Source organism: Lingula anatina, unplaced genomic scaffold, assembly GCF_051362555.1.
Source record: "Lingula anatina isolate TDL-2025a unplaced genomic scaffold, LinAna3.0 unanchor82, whole genome shotgun sequence".
Lineage (NCBI taxonomy): Eukaryota > Metazoa > Brachiopoda > Lingulata > Lingulida > Lingulidae > Lingula > Lingula anatina.
In genome coordinates, this window is record NW_028257603.1 from 4,169,628 (window position 1) to 4,184,627 (window position 15,000).

The 15,000-nt window shown below is 40.3% G+C and overlaps 1 long non-coding RNA gene across 1 annotated transcript; it reads right to left on the reverse strand.

Annotated features, from left to right (window-relative positions):
* Window positions 1–6,469: 6,469 nt before the first annotated feature.
* Window positions 6,470–8,192, reverse strand: LOC147759248 (uncharacterized). Its single transcript, XR_015331584.1, has 3 exons — window positions 7,929–8,192; window positions 7,572–7,630; window positions 6,470–7,313 (listed from the first exon to the last, which is right to left on the reverse strand). It is a non-coding gene; the product is annotated as an uncharacterized LOC147759248 (long non-coding RNA).
* Window positions 8,193–15,000: the final 6,808 nt, after the last annotated feature.

Below are 15,000 nucleotides of genomic sequence, written 5' to 3' on the forward strand. Positions count from 1 at the left end.
GATTTCTTCAATTTTGGCCAGGTAGGGATGAAAATTTTTTTTCTTCATTATAGTGTCAGGTAGGTGTGTTCGGTCATTTGTAGTAAGAATAAAGTGCTGGAAGAGTGGTGGTGTCAACATTAAGGAAGAAATAGAGCAAAAACTCTCTCTCCCCCCCCTCTCAGATTCTGTTCTCAGAGCTTATTTTTGGATTATCTTTAAAGCTAGAATTGGGGGCCTTGATGAAGTGACCCGGGCGCGTTTACACATTTTTTATGAATGACAGGTGTGGTAGATTGATTTTTGCACTTTTTGGAAAAATCGGAGACGGGTCGATTTTTGGTGATTTTGAGTGATTTTGAACAGTGCCGGCACTGTGAGATTTCTTCAATTTTGGCCAGGTAGGGATGAAAATTTTTTTTCTTCATTATAGTGTCAGGTAGGTGTGTTCGGTCATTTGTAGTAAGAATAAAGTGCTGGAAGAGTGGTGGTGTCAACATTAAGGAAGAAATAGAGCAAAAACTCTCTCTCCCCCCCCATCTCAGATTCTGTTCTCAGAGCTTATTTTTGGATCATCTTTAAAGCTAGAATTGGGGGCCTTGATGAAGTGACCCGGGCGCGTTTACACATTTTTTATGAATGACAGGTGTGGTAGATTGATTTTCGTCACTTTTTGGAAAAATCGGAGACGGGTCGATTTTTGGTGATTTTGAGTGATTTTGAACAGTGCCTTCACTGTGAGATTTCTTCAATTTTGGCCAGGTAGGGATGAAAATTTTTTTCTTCATTATAGTGTCAGGTAGGTGTGTTCGGTCATTTGTAGTAAGAATAAAGTGCTGGAAGAGTGGTGGTGTCAACATTAAGGAAGAAATAGAGCAAAAACTCTCTCTCCCCCCCCCTCTCAGATTCTGTTCTCAGAGCTTATTTTTGGATCATCTTTAAAGCTAGAATTGGGGGCCTTGATGAAGTGACCTGGGCGCCTTTACACATTTTTTATGAATGACAGGTGTGGTAGATTGATTTTCGTCACTTTTTGGAAAAATCGGAGACAGGTCGATTTTTGGTGATTTTGAGTGATTTTGAACAGTGCCGGCACTGTGAGATTTCTTCAATTTTGGCCAGGTAGGGATGAAAATTTTTTTTCTTCATTATAGTGTCAGGTAGGTGTGTTCGGTCATTTGTAGTAAGAATAAAGTGCTGGAAGAGTGGTGGTGTCAACATTAAGGAAGAAATAGAGCAAAAACTCTCTCTCCCCCCCCCCCTCTCAGATTCTGTTCTCAGAGCTTATTTTTGGATCATCTTTAAAGCTAGAATTGGGGGCCTTGATGAAGTGACCCAGGTGCCTTTACACATTTTTTATGAATGACAGGTGTGGTAGATTGATTTTCGTCACTTTTTGGAAAAATCGGAGACAGGTCGATTTTTGGTGATTTTGAGTGATTTTGAACAGTGCCGGCACTGTGAGATTTCTTCAATTTTGGCCAGGTAGGGATGAAAATTTTTTTTCTTCATTATAGTGTCAGGTAGGTGTGTTCGGTCATTTGTAGTAAGAATAATGTGCTGGAAGAGTGGTGGTGTCAACATTAAGGAAGAAATAGAGCAAAAACTCTCTCTCCCCCCCCTCTCAGATTCTGTTCTCAGAGCTTATTTTTGGATCATCTTTAAAGCTAGAATTGGGGGCCTTGATGAAGTGACCCGGGCGCGTTTACACATTTTTTATGAATGACAGGTGTGGTAGATTGATTTTCGTCACTTTTTGGAAAAATCGGAGACGGGTCGATTTTTGGTGATTTTGAGTGATTTTGAACAGTGCCGGCACTGTGAGATTTCTTCAATTTTGGCCAGGTAGGGATGAAAATTTTTTTTCTTCATTATAGTGTCAGGTAGGTGTGTTCGGTCATTTGTAGTAAGAATAAAGTGCTGGAAGAGTGGTGGTGTCAACATTAAGGAAGAAATAGAGCAAAAACTCTCTCTCCCCCCCCCCTCTCAGATTCTGTTCTCAGAGCTTATTTTTGGATCATCTTTAAAGCTAGAATTGGGGGCCTTGATGAAGTGACCCGGGCGCGTTTACACATTTTTTATGAATGACAGGTGTGGTAGATTGATTTTCGTCACTTTTTGGAAAAATTGGAGACGGGTCGATTCTTGGTGATTTTGAGTGATTTTGAACAGTGCCGGCACTGTGAGATTTCTTCAATTTTGGCCAGGTAGGGATGAAAATTTTTTTTCTTCATTATAGTGTCAGGTAGGTGTGTTCGGTCATTTGTAGTAAGAATAAAGTGCTGGAAGAGTGGTGGTGTCAACATTAAGGAAGAAATAGAGCAAAAACTCTCTCTCCCCCCCCTCTCAGATTCTGTTCTCAGAGCTTATTTTTGGATCATCTTTAAAGCTAGAATTGGGGGCCTTGATGAAGTGACCCGGGCGCGTTTCCACATTTTTTATGAATGACAGGTGTGGTAGATTGATTTTCGTCACTTTTTGGAAAAATCGGAGACGGGTCGATTTTTGGTGATTTTGAGTGATTTTGAACAGTGCCGGCACTGTGAGATTTCTTCAATTTTGGCCAGGTAGGGATGAAAATTTTTTTTCTTCATTATAGTGTCAGGTAGGTGTGTTCGGTCATTTGTAGTAAGAATAAAGTGCTGGAAGAGTGGTGGTGTCAACATTAAGGAAGAAATAGAGCAAAAACTCTCTCTCCCCCCCCCCTCTCAGATTCTGTTCTCAGAGATTATTTTTGGATCATCTTTAAAGCTAGAATTGGGGGCCTTGATGAAGTGACCCGGGCGCGTTTACACATTTTTTATGAATGACAGGTGTGGTAGATTGATTTTCGTCACTTTTTGGAAAAATTGGAGACGGGTCGATTCTTGGTGATTTTGAGTGATTTTGAACAGTGCCGGCACTGTGAGATTTCTTCAATTTTGGCCAGGTAGGGATGAAAATTTTTTTTCTTCATTATAGTGTCAGGTAGGTGTGTTCGGTCATTTGTAGTAAGAATAAAGTGCTGGAAGAGTGGTGGTGTCAACATTAAGGAAGAAATAGAGCAAAAACTCTCTCTCCCCCCCCTCTCAGATTCTGTTCTCAGAGCTTATTTTTGGATCATCTTTAAAGCTAGAATTGGGGGCCTTGATGAAGTGACCCGGGCGCGTTTCCACATTTTTTATGAATGACAGGTGTGGTAGATTGATTTTCGTCACTTTTTGGAAAAATCGGAGACGGGTCGATTTTTGGTGATTTTGAGTGATTTTGAACAGTGCCGGCACTGTGAGATTTCTTCAATTTTGGCCAGGTAGGGATGAAAATTTTTTTTCTTCATTATAGTGTCAGGTAGGTGTGTTCGGTCATTTGTAGTAAGAATAAAGTGCTGGAAGAGTGGTGGTGTCAACATTAAGGAAGAAATAGAGCAAAAACTCTCTCTCCCCCCCCCTCTCAGATTCTGTTCTCAGATCTTATTTTTGGATCATCTTTAAAGCTAGAATTGGGGGCCTTGATGAAGTGACCCGGGCGCGTTTACACATTTTTTATGAATGACAGGTGTGGTAGATTGATTTTCGTCACTTTTTGGAAAAATCGGAGACGGGTCGATTTTTGGTGATTTTGAGTGATTTTGAACAGTGCCGGCACTGTGAGATTTCTTCAATTTTGGCCAGGTAGGGATGAAAATTTTTTTTCTTCATTATAGTGTCAGGTAGGTGTGTTCGGTCATTTGTAGTAAGAATAAAGTGCTGGAAGAGTGGTGGTGTCAACATTAAGCAAGAAATAGAGCAAAAACTCTCTCTCCCCCCCCCTCTCAGATTCTGTTCTCAGAGCTTATTTTTGGATCATCTTTAAAGCTAGAATTGGGGGCCTTGATGAAGTGACCCGGGCGCGTTTCCACATTTTTTATGAATGTCAGGTGTGGTAGATTGATTTTCGTCACTTTTTGGAAAAATCGGAGACGGGTCGATTTTTGGTGATTTTGAGTGATTTTGAACAGTGCCGGCACTGTGAGATTTCTTCAATTTTGGCCAGGTAGGGATGAAAATTTTTTTTCTTCATTATAGTGTCAAGTAGGTGTGTTCGGTCATTTGTAGTAAGAATAAAGTGCTGGAAGAGTGGTGGTGTCAACATTAAGGAAGAAATAGAGCAAAAACTCTGTCTCTCCCCCCCCCCCCCTCTCAGATTCTGTTCTCAGAGCTTATTTTTGGATCATCTTTAAAGCTAGAATTGGGGGCCTTGATGAAGTGACCCGGGCGCGTTTCCACATTTTTTATGAATGACAGGTGTGGTAGATTGATTTTCGTCACTTTTTGGAAAAATCGGAGACGGGTCGATTTTTGGTGATTTTGAGTGATTTTGAACAGTGCCGGCACTGTGAGATTTCTTCAATTTTGGCCAGGTAGGGATGAAAATTTTTTTTCTTCATTATAGTGTCAGGTAGGTGTGTTCGGTCATTTGTAGTAAGAATAAAGTGCTGGAAGAGTGGTGGTGTCAACATTAAGGAAGAAATAGAGCAAAAACTCTCTCTCCCCCCCCCCTCTCAGATTCTGTTCTCAGAGCTTATTTTTGGATCATCTTTAAAGCTAGAATTGGGGGCCTTGATGAAGTGACCCGGGCGTGTTTACACATTTTTTATGAATGACAGGTGTGGTAGATTGATTTTCGTCACTTTTTGGAAAAATCGGAGACGGGTCGATTTTTGGTGATTTTGAGTGATTTTGAACAGTGCCGGCACTGTGAGATTTCTGCAATTTTGGCCAGGTAGGGATGAAAATTTTTTTTCTTCATTATAGTGTCAGGTAGGTGTGTTCAGTCATTTGTAGTAAGAATAAAGTGCTGGAAGAGTGGTGGTGTCAACATTAAGGAAGAAATAGAGCAAAAACTCTCTCTCCCCCCCCCCTCTCAGATTCTGTTCTCAGAGCTTATTTTTGGATCATCTTTAAAGCTAGAATTGGGGGCCTTGATGAAGTGACCCGGGCGCGTTTACACATTTTTTATGAATGACAGGTGTGGTAGATTGATTTTCGTCACTTTTTGGAAAAATCGGAGACGGGTCGATTTTTGGTGATTTTGAGTGATTTTGAACAGTGCCGGCACTGTGAGATTTCTTCAATTTTGGCCAGTTAGGGATGAAAATTTTTTTTCTTCATTATAGTGTCAGGTAGGTGTGTTCGGTCATTTGTAGTAAGAATAAAGTGCTGGAAGAGTGGTGGTGTCAACATTAAGGAAGAAATAGAGCAAAAACTCTCTCTCCCCCCCCTCTCAGATTCTGTTCTCAGAGCTTATTTTTGGATCATCTTTAAAGCTAGAATTGGGGGCCTTGATGAAGTGACCCGGGCGCGTTTACACATTTTTTATGAATGACAGGTGTGGTAGATTGATTTTCGTCACTTTTTGGAAAAATCGGAGACGGGTCGATTTTTGGTGATTTTGAGTGATTTTGAACAGTGCCGGCACTGTGAGATTTCTTCAATTTTGGCCAGGTAGGGATGAAAATTTTTTTTCTTCATTATAGTGTCAGGTAGGTGTGTTCGGTCATTTGTAGTAAGAATAAAGTGCTGGAAGAGTGGTGGTGTCAACATTAAGGAAGAAATAGAGCAAAAACTCTCTCTCCCCCCCCCCTCTCAGATTCTGTTCTCAGAGCTTATTTTTGGATCATCTTTAAAGCTAGAATAAGGTCGCGCGACAAGGTTATTTTCAGTTGCACTCTGGATTACGCACGCTTGCTCCGCAAGGTGTCGCCTGTGGAGGGGGGGGCAGCACAGCCCATGTGGTTACTGTGACGAAGGTGACAAGTACTTCCAAACATTTTTCATAACTGTCATTATTCCTCATTCTATTCACAAATTTGATATTTACGGCAATGGAAAATGTGGCACTGGCAAAAGTGGGTCTAGGTGCGTTGACGGGCCGCACAGGTGTCCCCAACATTAACCGCTGCCAGAGAATCCCGAAGCATTAAACTACACAACCTGTAGATATTGGAAATTTGGCCAAAGTTAAGCAAATGAGGCTTTATTATATTTGGGTAGAAATAGAGAGGAATGTCCAGTGACATGCCAAACCCCTAAGTTTAAGTCTTGGCCTTTGACACCTGTAACGCACCCCTTAGTCAAGAATCTGAACAAATCAACGTTGGGCAGGTATGCTTTGTTTTTACCGGCGTTTTTGTGATTTTATCAACTTGATTGTCCAGTGCCAGACCTTTTGTTCCCAGGTACAAGTAGCAAACTTTATCAGATAACAATCTGACACTAAGCATGCTGTACTAACAGCGCCGTAAACCCAGTTATCAATGCTGTCATCTTTACCTGTATCTCTACCGGTATTATACCAGTGGTACGTCCGATATATATCAGTAAGGAAATATGCTGTGATGCTTATATTTATTTGTAATACGTTAGCATCAACCCGTTCATAAAAACTTGGAACCTTTCAGTATTATTACACAATAACATCACGGGAGTTGTTATGATTAAATGCTTAGAAGAAATAATAAAAACAGATTACGTAAGATAAAAAAATGAATTAATTTTATTTGAGTAATTTTTTTCAAACCAATTAATTATCAAACATGAATATTATTTTCAGAAACATCAACATATATTACTGCATTATAAATCTGCTGGTACACAGATCTACAGTTCTAAAATGCAAATACCAAGTACCTTTCACACACAAATGATGAGATGTAAATAATCATATGTATAAAGTAGTAAAAATATCACAAAATGTGTGTAGGCAAGATATTTCTACAAGTAACCTCATTAATCAGTCAGGAAACTTCATAATGCCCTCAATAAATGTAGAAATTTGAGCAAGAGAAATTCTACATACAGGCATGACAGATTTACCATATATTGCCACCAACCTTAAACTGAATGGGCATTTTAAAGAACAAAGTGAGTTAAAAATGAATAAGAAATAAAAAAACAGATACTGTCATTCTTAATACTGAAAGACAATGGCACCTTGCAGCCTTCATTTGCCTCACTATTTGCACACAATGTTCTAGTCACTGTCACTGTGTACTTTTGATGAGGCATAGATGCAAGGATAACTCCTTTGAATTATATTGTGGAGGTCTTTTTTGTCATAAATCTGCCACATATAACCTGAATGTACATATTGCAATTCACACCGCAGCGGCTTGTCTTAGTAAGGACTCAACCAGTTGAAAACTTGTGGCACAGTTTCAGGGACAGGATCACACCAACTACCCTTGCAGTGATGATGGATCTACTAGTACATTATCTATGTCTTAATTGTCCTCCTAGTTTCTCTTATACTATTTCCCCTGATCTATGCTCACATCAATCTCTACAGCTTTACCAACTTCTACGCAGTTTTTGCATCTGAAAGTATAAAGCAAAAATGTAATAAAGCACTATCAATTTACTTGTTATATATCGATTTGAGGGCGAGAGAAAAAAGGCAGAAACCGCATATCATAATCAATATAATTGAAATTCAAATATGTATAATCAAATAGCTTTAATTGCACATACTAGTGATGATTTAATCTTTTAAAATTCAGCATGAACTCTTGTTAAAGCATGGCCACTTTATCAAAATGTGCTTGAACAATTAATAATAATGATAATAATAATAACCTGCACACATGAAGTGATGGTCAACTGCCACAAAAATGAGTTGATATGTACTTGGTAGCCTGAGAAATAAAATCAGGTATTAATTTGAGCAGCAATAATACCACAGAGTTATCAACGACACAAGCATATGATGTGTTGCAAAATTTCATGCATAACTTGCTGTGGCCGTGTCCTCCTCAAACTATCGTGTACATCAGCTTTTGATTTCCAATGTCATCAAAATGTTACATTGTTGTTAGTAAGATCTATGTATCTGCTATCCAAATAGTATCGTTTGGAAAATAACTAAATAATTTAATTATGCTTTTTGCAACACGAAATTATCATTAACTTTGCCGGTTCACGTGTACACAGTACCTTGCTATCAATGCTGCTCTTTTTTCCTCAACTCGCCACTGACAGGCTAACCACATCGTTCCAAAACAAAGTTGGCATGATCATTTACTTTTGATGTTGGCAGTTTCGCCCCGGGAACATCGTCTTCGGTTAAAAACAACGTATCGTATTCACCCATCTTTGCATTGCTCCTGTACAAAATGTCCGCTTGCTGCCCCCCAAGGGAAAAATCGTAGCACGTGGGTAGTTACGCAAGACCTGTGACGTATAACGCGCGCGACCTTATTGGGGGCCTTGATGAAGTGACCCGGGCGCGTTTACACATTTTTTATGAATGACAGGTGTGGTAGATTGATTTTCGTCACTTTTTGGAAAAATCGGAGACGGGTCGATTTTTGGTGATTTTGAGTGATTTTGAACAGTGCCAGCACTGTGAGATTTCTTCAATTTTGGCCAGGTAGGGATGAAAATTTTTTTTCTTCATTATAGTGTCAGGTAGGTGTGTTCGGTCATTTGTAGTAAGAATAAAGTGCTGGAAGAGTGGTGGTGTCAACATTAAGGAAGAAATAGAGCAAAAACTCTCTCTCCCCCCCCCCCTCTCAGATTCTGTTCTCAGAGCTTATTTTTGGATCATCTTTAAAGCTAGAATTGGGGGCCTTGATGAAGTGACCCGGGCGCGTTTACACATTTTTTATGAATGACAGGTGTGGTAGATTGATTTTCGTCACTTTTTGGAAAAATCGGAGACGGGTCGATTTTTGGTGATTTTGAGTGATTTTGAACAGTGCCGGCACTGTGAGATTTCTTCAATTTTGGCCAGGTAGGGATGAAAATTTTTTTTCTTCATTATAGTGTCAGGTAGGTGTGTTCGGTCATTTGTAGTAAGAATAAATTGCTGGAAGAGTGGTGGTGTCAACATTAAGGAAGAAATAGAGCAAAAACTCTCTCTCCCCCCCCCCCCTCTCAGATTCTGTTCTCAGAGCTTATTTTTGGATCATCTTTAAAGCTAGAATTGGGGGCCTTGATGAAGTGACCCGGGCGCGTTTACACATTTTTTATGAATGACAGGTGTGGTAGATTGATTTTCGTCACTTTTTGGAAAAATCGGAGACAGGTCGATTTTTGGTGATTTTGAGTGATTTTGAACAGTGCCGGCACTGTGAGATTTCTTCAATTTTGGCCAGGTAGGGATGAAAATTTTTTTCTTCATTATAGTGTCAGGTAGGTGTGTTCGGTCATTTGTAGTAAGAATAAAGTGCTGGAAGAGTGGTGGTGTCAACATTAAGGAAGAAATAGAGCAAAAACTCTCTCTCCCCCCCCCTCTCAGATTCTGTTCTCAGAGCTTATTTTTGGATCATCTTTAAAGCTAGAATTGGGGGCCTTGATGAAGTGACCCGGGCGCGTTTACACATTTTTTATGAATGACAGGTGTGGTAGATTGATTTTCGTCACTTTTTGGAAAAATCGGAGACGGGTCGATTTTTGGTGATTTTGAGTGATTTTGAACAGTGCCGGCACTGTAAGATTTCTTCAATTTTGGCCAGGTAGGGATGAAAATTTTTTTTCTTCATTATAGTGTCAGGTAGGTGTGTTTGGTCATTTGTAGTAAGAATAAAGTGCTGGAAGAGTGGTGGTGTCAACATTAAGGAAGAAATAGAGCAAAAACTCTCTCTCCCCCCCCCCCCTCTCAGATTCTGTTCTCAGAGCTTATTTTTGGATCATCTTTAAAGCTAGAATTGGGGGCCTTGATGAAGTGACCCGGGCGCGTTTACACATTTTTTATGAATGACAGGTGTGGTAGATTGATTTTCGTCACTTTTTGGAAAAATCGGAGACGGGTCGATTTTTGGTGATTTTGAGTGATTTTGAACAGTGCCGGCACTGTGAGATTTCTTCAATTTTGGCCAGGTAGGGATGAAAATTTTTTTCTTCATTATAGTGTCAGGTAGGTGTGTTCGGTCATTTGTAGTAAGAATAAAGTGCTGGAAGAGTGGTGGTGTCAACATTAAGGAAGAAATAGAGCAAAAACTCTGTCTCTCCCCCCCCCCTCTCAGATTCTGTTCTCAGAGCTTATTTTTGGATCATCTTTAAAGCTAGAATTGGGGGCCTTGATGAAGTGACCCGGGCGCGTTTCCACATTTTTTATGAATGACAGGTGTGGTAGATTGATTTTCGTCACTTTTTGGAAAAATCGGAGACGGGTCGATTTTTGGTGATTTTGAGTGATTTTGAACAGTGCCGGCACTGTGAGATTTCTTCAATTTTGGCCAGGTAGGGATGAAAATTTTTTTTCTTCATTATAGTGTCAGGTAGGTGTGTTCGGTCATTTGTAGTAAGAATAAAGTGCTGGAAGAGTGGTGGTGTCAACATTAAGGAAGAAATAGAGCAAAAACTCTCTCTCCCCCCCCCCCTCTCAGATTCTGTTCTCAGAGCTTATTTTTGGATCATCTTTAAAGCTCGAATTGGGGGCCTTGATGAAGTGACCCGGGCGCGTTTACACATTTTTTATGAATGACAGGTGTGGTAGATTGATTTTCGTCACTTTTTGGAAAAATCGGAGACGGGTCGATTTTTGGTGATTTTGAGTGATTTTGAACAGTGCCGGCACTGTGAGATTTCTTCAATTTTGGCCAGGTAGGGATGAAAATTTTTTTTTCTTCATTATAGTGTCAGGTAGGTGTGTTCGGTCATTTGTAGTAAGAATAAAGTGCTGGAAGAGTGGTGGTGTCAACATTAAGGAAGAAATAGAGCAAAAACTCTCTCTCCCCCCCCCCCTCTCAGATTCTGTTCTCAGAGCTTATTTTTGGATCATCTTTAAAGCTAGAATTGGGGGCCTTGATGAAGTGACCCGGGCGCGTTTACACATTTTTTATGAATGACAGGTGTGGTAGATTGATTTTCGTCACTTTTTGGAAAAATCGGAGACGGGTCGATTTTTGGTGATTTTGAGTGATTTTGAACAGTGCCGGCACTGTGAGATTTCTTCAATTTTGGCCAGGTAGGGATGAAAATTTTTTTCTTCATTATAGTGTCAGGTAGGTGTGTTCGGTCATTTGTAGTAAGAATAAAGTGCTGGAAGAGTGGTGGTGTCAACATTAAGGAAGAAATAGAGCAAAAACTCTCTCTCCCCCCCCCCCCTCTCAGATTCTGTTCTCAGAGCTTATTTTTGGATCATCTTTAAAGCTAGAATTGGGGGCCTTGATGAAGTGACCCGGGCGCGTTTACACATTTTTTATGAATGACAGGTGTGGTAGATTGATTTTCGTCACTTTTTGGAAAAATCGGAGACGGGTCGATTTTTGGTGATTTTGAGTGATTTTGAACAGTGCCGGCACTGTGAGATTTCTTCAATTTTGGCCAGGTAGGGATGAAAATTTTTTTTCTTCATTATAGTGTCAGGTAGGTGTGTTCGGTCATTTGTAGTAAGAATAAAGTGCTGGAAGAGTGGTGGTGTCAACATTAAGGAAGAAATAGAGTAAAAACTCTCTCTCCCCCCCCCCCTCTCAGATTCTGTTCTCAGAGCTTATTTTTGGATCATCTTTAAAGCTCGAATTGGGGGCCTTGATGAAGTGACCCGGGCGCGTTTACACATTTTTTATGAATGACAGGTGTGGTAGATTGATTTTCGTCACTTTTTGGAAAAATCGGAGACGGGTCGATTTTTGGTGATTTTGAGTGATTTTGAACAGTGGGCACTGTGAGATTTCTTCAATTTTGGCCAGGTAGGGATGAAAATTTTTTTTCTTCATTATAGTGTCAGGTAGGTGTGTTCGGTCATTTGTAGTAAGAATAAAGTGCTGGAAGAGTGGTGGTGTCAACATTAAGGAAGAAATAGAGCAAAAACTCTCTCTCCCCCCCCCTCTCAGATTCTGTTCTCAGAGCTTATTTTTGGATCATCTTTAAAGCTAGAATTGGGGGCCTTGATGAAGTGACCCGGGCGCGTTTACACATTTTTTATGAATGACAGGTGTGGTAGATTGATTTTCGTCACTTTTTGGAAAAATCGGAGACGGGTCGATTTTTGGTGATTTTGAGTGATTTTGAACAGTGCCGGCACTGTGAGATTTCTTCAATTTTGGCCAGGTAGGGATGAAAATTTTTTTTCTTCATTATAGTGTCAGGTAGGTGTGTTCGGTCATTTGTAGTAAGAATAAAGTGCTGGAAGAGTGGTGGTGTCAACATTAAGGAAGAAATAGAGCAAAAACTCTCTCTCCCCCCCCTCTCAGATTCTGTTCTCAGAGCTTATTTTTGGATCATCTTTAAAGCTAGAATTGGGGGCCTTGATGAAGTGACCCGGGCGTGTTTACACATTTTTTATGAATGACAGGTGTGGTAGATTGATTTTCGTCACTTTTTGGAAAAATCGGAGACGGGTCGATTTTTGGTGATTTTGAGTGATTTTGAACAGTGCCGGCACTGTGAGATTTCTTCAATTTTGGCCAGGTAGGGATGAAATTTTTTTTTCTTCATTATAGTGTCAGGTAGGTGTGTTCGGTCATTTGTAGTAAGAATAAAGTGCTGGAAGAGTGGTGGTGTCAACATTAAGGAAGAAATAGAGCAAAAACTCTCTCTCCCCCCCCCCTCTCAGATTCTGTTCTCAGAGCTTATTTTTGGATCATCTTTAAAGCTAGAATTGGGGGCCTTGATGAAGTGACCCGGGCGCGTTTACACATTTTTTATGAATGACAGGTGTGGTAGATTGATTTTCGTCACTTTTTGGAAAAATCGGAGACGGGTCGATTTTTGGTGATTTTGAGTGATTTTGAACAGTGCCGGCACTGTGAGATTTCTTCAATTTTGGCCAGGTAGGGATGAAAATTTTTTTTCTTCATTATAGTGTCAGGTAGGTGTGTTTGGTCATTTGTAGTAAGAATAAAGTGCTGGAAGAGTGGTGGTGTCAACATTAAGGAAGAAATAGAGCAAAAACTCTCTCTCCCCCCCCCTCTCAGATTCTGTTCTCAGAGCTTATTTTTGGATCATCTTTAAAGCTAGAATTGGGGGCCTTGATGAAGTGACCCGGGCGCGTTTACACATTTTTTATGAATGACAGGTGTGGTAGATTGATTTTCGTCACTTTTTGGAAAAATCGGAGACGGGTCGATTTTTGGTGATTTTGAGTGATTTTGAACAGTGCCGGCACTGTGAGATTTCTTCAATTTTGGCCAGGTAGGGATGAAAATTTTTTTCTTCATTATAGTGTTAGGTAGGTGTGTTCGGTCATTTGTAGTAAGAATAAAGTGCTGGAAGAGTGGTGGTGTCAACATTAAGGAAGAAATAGAGCAAAAACTCTCTCTCCCCCCCCCCCCCCCCTCTCAGATTCTGTTCTCAGAGCTTATTTTTGGATCATCTTTAAAGCTAGAATTGGGGGCCTTGATGAAGTGACCCGGGCGCGTTTACACATTTTTTATGAATGACAGGTGTGGTAGATTGATTTTCGTCACTTTTTGGAAAAATCGGAGACGGGTCGATTTTTGGTGATTTTGAGTGATTTTGAACAGTGCCGGCACTGTGAGATTTCTTCAATTTTGGCCAGGTAGGGATGAAAATTTTTTTTCTTCATTATAGTGTCAGGTAGATGTGTTCGGTCATTTGTAGTAAGAATAAAGTGCTGGAAGAGTGGTGGTGTCAACATTAAGGAAGAAATAGAGCAAAAACTCTCTCTCCCCCCCCCCTCTCAGATTCTGTTCTCAGAGCTTATTTTTGGATCATCTTTAAAGCTCGAATTGGGGGCCTTGATGAAGTGACCCGGGCGCGTTTACACATTTTTTATGAATGACAGGTGTGGTAGATTGATTTTCGTCACTTTTTGGAAAAATCGGAGACGGGTCGATTTTTGGTGATTTTGAGTGATTTTGAACAGTGCCGGCACTGTGAGATTTCTTCAATTTTGGCCAGGTAGGGATGAAAATTTTTTTTCTTCATTATAGTGTCAGGTAGGTGTGTTCGGTCATTTGTAGTAAGAATAAAGTGCTGGAAGAGTGGTGGTGTCAACATTAAGGAAGAAATAGAGCAAAAACTCTCTCTCCCCCCCCCTCTCAGATTCTGTTCTCAGAGCTTATTTTTGGATCATCTTTAAAGCTAGAATTGGGGGCCTTGATGAAGTGACCCGGGCGCGTTTCCACATTTTTTATGAATGACAGGTGTGGTAGATTGATTTTCGTCACTTTTTGGAAAAATCGGAGACAGGTCGATTTTTGGTGATTTTGAGTGATTTTGAACAGTGCCGGCACTGTGAGATTTCTTCAATTTTGGCCAGGTAGGGATGAAAATTTTTTTTCTTCATTATAGTGTCAGGTAGGTGTGTTCGGTCATTTGTAGTAAGAATAAAGTGCTGGAAGAGTGGTGGTGTCAACATTAAGGAAGAAATAGAGCAAAAACTCTCTCTCCCCCCCCTCTCAGATTCTGTTCTCAGAGCTTATTTTTGGATCATCTTTAAAGCTAGAATTGGGGGCCTTGATGAAGTGACCCGGGCGTGTTTACACATTTTTTATGAATGACAGGTGTGGTAGATTGATTTTCGTCACTTTTTGGAAAAATCGGAGACGGGTCGATTTTTGGTGATTTTGAGTGATTTTGAACAGTGAGATTTCTTCAATTTTGGCCAGGTAGGGATGAAAATTTTTTTTCTTCATTATAGTGTCAGGTAGGTGTGTTCGGTCATTTGTAGTAAGAATAAAGTGCTGGAAGAGTGGTGGTGTCAACATAAAGGAAGAAATAGAGCAAAAACTCTGTCTCTCCCCCCCCCCCCCCCCCTCTCAGATTCTGTTCTCAGAGCTTATTTTTGGATCATCTTTAAAGCTAGAATTGGGGGCCTTGATGAAGTGACCCGGGCGCGTTTACACATTTTTTATGAATGACAGGTGTGGTAGATTGATTTTCGTCACTTTTTGGAAAAATCGGAGAAGGGTCGATTTTTGGTGATTTTGAGTGATTTTGAACAGTGCCGGCACTGTGAGATTTCTTCAATTTTGGCCAGGTAGGGATGAAAATTTTTTTTCTTCATTATAGTGTCAGGTAGGTGTGTTCGGTCATTTGTAGTAAGAATAAAGTGCTGGAAGAGTGGTGGTGTCAACATTAAGGAAGAAATAGAGCA